Source organism: Sinocyclocheilus anshuiensis, unplaced genomic scaffold, assembly GCF_001515605.1.
Source record: "Sinocyclocheilus anshuiensis isolate Anshui unplaced genomic scaffold, SAMN03320099.WGS_v1.1 scaffold145, whole genome shotgun sequence".
Classification (NCBI taxonomy): Eukaryota; Metazoa; Chordata; class Actinopteri; order Cypriniformes; family Cyprinidae; genus Sinocyclocheilus; species Sinocyclocheilus anshuiensis.
Window position 1 is genome coordinate 2,475,196 of NW_015537973.1, and position 6,811 is coordinate 2,482,006.

General features: G+C 38.9%; 1 pseudogene; it reads left to right on the plus strand.

Moving 5' to 3' along the window:
- Positions 1 to 6,811, plus strand: part of LOC107671472 (von Willebrand factor A domain-containing protein 7-like) — a 47,121-nt pseudogene that overhangs the window by 9,530 nt on the left and 30,780 nt on the right.

Below are 6,811 nucleotides of genomic sequence, written 5' to 3' on the forward strand. Positions count from 1 at the left end.
TTCTTGACACCAGGCCGTTGTCCAAAAGTCTTGGCCTCACTGTGCGTGCAGATGCTCTCACACCAACCTGCTGCCATTCCTGAGCAAGCTCTGCACTGTTGGTGACACGATTCCGTAGCGGACTCTTCAGGAGGAGACGTTCCTGGAGCTTGCTGGACACTCTGGGACGTCCTGAAGACTTCATCACTGCAGTCAAACCTCTCTCCTTGAAGTTCTTGATGATCCGGTAAATGGTTATTTCAGATGCAATATTTTTTGTAGCAATTTCCTTGAATGTGAGGCCATTTTGATGCAAAACGATGATGGCTGCATGTGTTTATTTGGAGGTAACCATTGCTAACAAGAACACAATGATTGGAAGCACTTCTTCCCTCCTTTTATAGCAATCAGTCTGCTCTTACAATCTAATTAGTATGATAGTGATTAACCTGACTAGTACTCATTCACACTTTCACATGTGCTGCTGATATGATTAGTCAATCATTAGTTAGCTGGTCATTTTGTGTCAGGATCAAAAAACAGTGAACTTTTTTTTTTTTGTGAAAAGTTCATTTTTTGGCCAATGAAGCTTTTAGCAATTATTTAAAATGCATCTGATCACTCTACATAATAATCTAGAAACAATGTGAATGAATACCATCAATGAATACACAGCTTAAGTAGCAAACTTTGCAAAACACAAAATGTATGTCACTGCCAAAACTTTTGGCCATGACTGTACACAGTACTGATACTTCACCCCCAAACACTAATACAATATTTCAAATACGTGTTTCTCTGATTGCTGATCAGGTCGGAACGCTACTTTCTATGTCTCTGTGACTGGAAGAGATTCAGTCACAGTGACTGATGTGCTTCTAGTTGAAGCTTCAGGATCTGATGTTGTGAGTGGAACTATCAAATCTGTCGGTGCGACAGACTTCCTGGTCAACATAGACAGAATCCCAGAGGGGGCGTTTGTGGTGCAGCTCAAAGGGCTGTTGAATGACTCGTCGTCGGCTAGCCGATTCCAGAGGCAGTCACACACCCAACATAAAGGATCTAGAATAACAGTCACGGTAAGTAATATCAATGGCAAAATGTTGGGTACACAAATAACTGTAATTTACAGCAATTATTAAACAAAATACACTTAATTTTACACAACAGTTTGGAACAAAAAGAGACTTTTAAAAACTCATCACTGTATGTGTCAAATAACATATATTTACCATAACTGTTGCTCCATAGGCTCAGTCACATAACATTACACAGGCTGGAGTCCCATTAAGTCTCAACTTTACAGTGGCCTCTAATGCTACAGGCAGCAACTACACTATCAGAGCTCGGACTGATCAGGACTTCAGCGTTTCTTTCCCCAGCTCTCTGACCCTGGGAACCGGGGGAAGTGCTCAAGGAAGTGTCACACTGATCGCACCCTCAGACACAGAGTCAGGGACAGATGTCACACTCACTATTGAGGCAGAAGCTCCGGGATCCACTGATCTGAATTATCTCACGCTGCGACTCACTGTCTCCACAGCAAATGCAATTTTCAGTGGATCTTACTCACTTTCCATATGTCTTACTTTCTTCTGTTTTTTCATTTGCCATTTTGTATGTTTCTAAATAACATTAAGCACAGCAAGTAGCACTGTATTTTAAAATCTTTACTTTTAAAAATCCCTTTGCAAATATGAAAGAATCTAGGTTAAGGTTTACTATTGAAATTAACTTTCACTTTCTGTTGTATGTGAACAGGTGTGTTTGTGGCTAAGTAGTGATTTTATAGTGTAATATATGTTCTTGATCTTTTTGAATGTTTATTAAAGACAAAGTTCACATAAGTGGATTCTGCATTGTGTAAGCTCATGTATTGGTTTTGCTTTTTACAATAGCTTCCACTCTCATTCAGCTTCTACTTTGCTCAGGGACTGCACTGAACTCCTGTCACATGAGTGATTATAAATTATAAGGTTTCAAATAGGGCTGCACGATAAATCGCATGCGATATTTAATGCGCATCTTGTCAGAAAGCCGGTTCTGTAATCAGCGGTAAATCTCCATCACCTGCGGGCTTTCACATTGAGCAGCATTAACTACACAGAGCCGTTGTTCACTGACGAGTTGCGCAAAACAACGTTCATATTCGCGCGATTTTTTGCGCAGCTCGATTGATTACAGAACCGTCTTTACTGACAAGATGCGCATTAAATATCGCATGCGATTTATCGTGCAGCCCTAGTTTCAAACAGTTTGGGAGGATTAAATGAATGAAACTGCATGTACGATTGTGATTTTTGATTAATCACTAATATTGTTAAAGGGGACATCAGATTCAAAATTCCCTTTTCATTGTTTGAACTTACATGTGTCGTGTCGTCCGCTGCTAATCTGACGAACCACACTCAGTCTTGAGTTTTGATGCCAGAAGATACACTTTATTACAATGAGAATAAAGCGGAGAAGTTCTCTGCAGAAAAAATCTCCAGAATGTTTTTCTGCCTCTCTTTTTATACAGTTTTGACTTTAAGGCGTGGGGTATATATTCCATACAGTTTTCCTTATGCATACAATTCGATTCCTCCCTAGAGAGAAGGGGCACCCCAAGTCTTGTTATGGGAAAGAAAGAAAGCCCACTTGTATTTTTCCAGATGTTTCTAATCTGAGGGTCTGTACACTTCAGCCACATAGGCATTTTCCACACAGGCATATGTGATTATAATGGAAGAATAACTGGATATATAAATGGCTAGATTCACCTTGATTACCCAGTCAACAATTTGATCTCACAATGATGTCACCATGAGCTCACATGATTCTCATGGTGTGGTCACAATATGTGTGTCACAGTGAGCTAAAAGTGTAACCACACAGCGCACTCACTGTGTGCTCATACTATGTTCGCAATGTGAGGTCACTGCACACTCACTGTGTGCTCTCACGCTGTGAGGATCGCAGTATGAGGATAGTTTGAGTTCACAATGAGCTCACCTATTACTCACGCTGTGAGGATCGCAGTATGAGGATAGTTTGAGTTCACAATGAGCTCACCTATTACTCACACTGTGAGGATCGCAGTGTGAGGATCGTTTGAGTTCATAATGAGCTCATGTATTACTCACACCGTGAGGATCACAGTTTGAGGATCGTGTGAACTCACAATGATTTCATATACTACTCACACTGTGAGGGTCACAGTATGAGGATCGTTTGAACTCACAATGATTTCATATACTACTCACACCGTGAGGATCACAGTATGAGGATAGTTTGAGTTCACAATGAGCTCCCCTATTACTCACACTGTGAGGGTCACAGTATGAGGATCGTTTGAACTCACAATGATTTCATATACTACTCACACCGTGAGGATCAGAGTATGAGGATCGTTTGAACTCACAATGATTTCATATAGTACTCACACCGTGAGGATCACAGTATGAGGATCGTGTGATGTTACTGTGATCATCGCATGATCTCACGTGTTGACTGGGTATACTTGATTAATTCATACTTTGATTAATAAAAATCTTCGACATTCCCCCCTTTGAGACTTAGTAAGTCTCACATTTGCTTATTATTTTTACCCAGAGTGCTCCTTCATAATTCAGTCATATTAGTTATCACTACCTAGTAACTAAATAAGTCACTCTGTTTTATTACTAATGACTAAATGATGCAGCATCACTCTGGTTTTGGAGCATCAGGACCAAACGTTTCCCCCCTCACTTGACTAGGAAGGGAGTAAAAGATCCTGTCTCCTTATCTCCTATTTCAATAGAAAACAATGGTATAAGCATGAGTGTGCAATTGGTTCAGCACTTGCCTGTGGTTGTCACAGTTATGTATAAAGACATAAAAACACATTCTCTTTGGGACCAAAAGAATCATTTGCTTAACAGTAGCGTTGACAATTAATGTTCTTAATATAGGTAATATACAGCAAAATAATATTCCTCCTACTAATATGGTGACTCCTAAAATCATTCCTAGTTTAGCAAACCATGCTCCCCATGCTCCAAATTTCAGATCAATCCAATCCCAATCCCCATGCTCCAAATTTCAGATTAATCCAATCCCAAATTCGTTCGTCTCTTCCGGCATTTGCTGAAACTTCAGCTCTTAATTTTTTAATTTTAGTCATAACTTCACTAAAAGCTCCCCCAGGGGCGCTGGGGGAGTATAAAAGTTATTTGGGAGTTATTTGGTATAAAAGTACAACATTGATCTCCAAACATAACACATACTCCTCCCTTGTCTGCCAAGAGCCAATTAAGAGCCTGTCTGTTTTGCCATGTCATTCTACTTGTTGCGTGCATGTGGTCTCCTAATAAGGATAACGCATCATCAGTATAATTAATGAATCTTTGTTGATTATAATAAATGTAATTAATCCACTCTGTATTTTTGTTTGGTGTGATCCAAACAAATATTGACTCAAAACCTGCTTTTATTTCATCTCTTGCCTTGAATTTATTGGGAATTCCTCTCGGTTGTCCAATTGAGTCTAAATATACATTGGGGTCTGGCTTGTAACCTCTTCTAATTCTGTTGTCTTCCTTGTTTGTGCTTTGTTCTGTTCCCCATTGTGCTATGTTAATTTCTTGAAGTAATTGTACTCGTACGCATGTACCTTTCCATCCAACTGGTAAAGAAGGCAATAATAGCTCACCTCCACAGATCCAAAAGAAATCTCCTATTATTATTGATTGGTCTTCATAAATTTCTATAGAAGGTAGAGCAATAGTTTGATTTTCACATTTTTCAGGTGTTATTTTACTTCCTTTTTTTGTTCCGAGTGCTAAAAGTTCTGGAGCTCTAGAAGGAAGTCCTAATTTCCAAGAATTTTTCTTATCTATATACCAAATAATATCACATTTCCCTTTAAACTTGCCCACATCTTGTGTTCCTTTTGGTTTATGGAAACACTCATATTCCTGTTTATAATTATACTGCTGCTAGGCCTTGTTGGTAACATGGTGGGTATCCTACATTATCTAACTTTGTGCTGTAATAAACTATAGGTTGCTTTTTCCTCCCACTACAAGTCTCTTGCATCAGTACAGCTGATGCATAACCCTCAGTTCTATTTGCCACATACTAATGCAATCAATCTTCCCAAGTATTCAACTTGAGGCTGGCAATACTGTATTTTGTTTTTGGACACTTTGTGTCCTCCTTGCACTAATTTTGTCAATACCTTAATTGAGTCTCTGTGACATTGTTCTAGTGAGGAAGAACAGATAATTAAATCATCCATATATTGTAATAGTGTTCCGTCTATTATAAGATCTTCTAAATCAGCCTTAAGAATTCTATTAAATAAGTCTGGCGAGTGTTTATATCCCTGTGGGATTCTGGTATGTATACTGTTTACCTGCATATGTAAAGGCAAACAAATACCTACTTTCTTCTGCAAGCGGCACACTAAAGTAGGCTGAACAGAGATCAATTACTGTAAAGAATTTGGCATCAGGAGGGACATTCGTCAGCAACGTGTGCGGGTTTGGTACTTCAGCTGGCATATCTTCTATTATTTCATTGACTGTTCGTAAGTCATGAACAAGTCGCCATCTGTCTTTGTCTGCTTTAAATATGGGCATAATTGGAGTGTTACAGTAACTAGTTGTTTCTATTAATACCCCTGCCTTCACTAAACCTTCAATAGTGTTTTTTATCCCTGCTTCAGCATCTAGACGCAAAGGGTATTGTGCTTTTCCTTAGGATGTTGTAGTCATCTGTGTCATTTTCTTTTGACTGATAACTACTTCCTGAGGAATTCCCAGCAAACTGGTTGCACACAAAATTTTGATATAATTTTTGTCAGCTGAATGAAAAATCAATGGATGTTCTGTTGGTTCCCACTTGCTTTGTTCTGCCTTTTTCATCATTGGTCCTAAATCTTTTGCTTCCCAATCTTTTCCTACATATATTGCAATATGTGGGACAGAATTAGTTACATTGAACCATTTTTTAACAAATTCACCCTCCGGTATATTTAAAGCTGCTCCCTGTTTACCTATTATGATGTACTGGGAGACCATCTCAATTTGCTGTCCCTTTCTTTCTTCCTGCCATTTTTGTTTGATATCTTGTTTATTAACTCCTTTACACAGTGGATATTTTAATCCTAATATTTCAACTGGAGTGGCTGCCATATTTTTTCATATATTATTACAATTCAATTTTAATTTAACTCTTTTAACCAATTTCCCCTCAGACTGTCTGTCTCACATCTTGTTCTATCTGTCCTATCCAACAGACATTAGCTTTTGGCTCTGCAACTACCATTTGTGTTTCTGTTCCTATTGCATCGATATCTATTCCTTCTGGAGATTCTGGAGAATGTAGCCCCAATTTACATAATGCATCTCTTCCTAACAAATTGATAGGAGTCTGATTTGATTGATTTGATAGCATTGTTATACTTTGATTTCTTGTTTGTAGACACACTGGATCTGTCATTGGAATTAATTGCATTTTTCCCGAGAATCCTATTGTCTTTGCGAATTTTCCAGACAAGGGGAGATGTGAGGCATATTTTAAATTTAAACAGGTATAGACAACACCTTTGTCTAGCAACATGGGTGTGTTTTTCCCTTATATATTAATTTGCATAATAGGCTCTTGATCAGCTTTCATTGTTAAAATTGGAAGCTGACTCTCCCCTCTAGGCACCTAGATTCTCTGGACACCCCCTAATATCCTGGATTGGGACCTCCCCAAGGGTTAACTGGGCCCTGTGAAGTACCTCGGTTAGGCTGTTGCCAGCTCTCCCCCCTCCACCCTGAGGGTACTGTTGCCATGGATAGGTGGGACAGTCATTTTT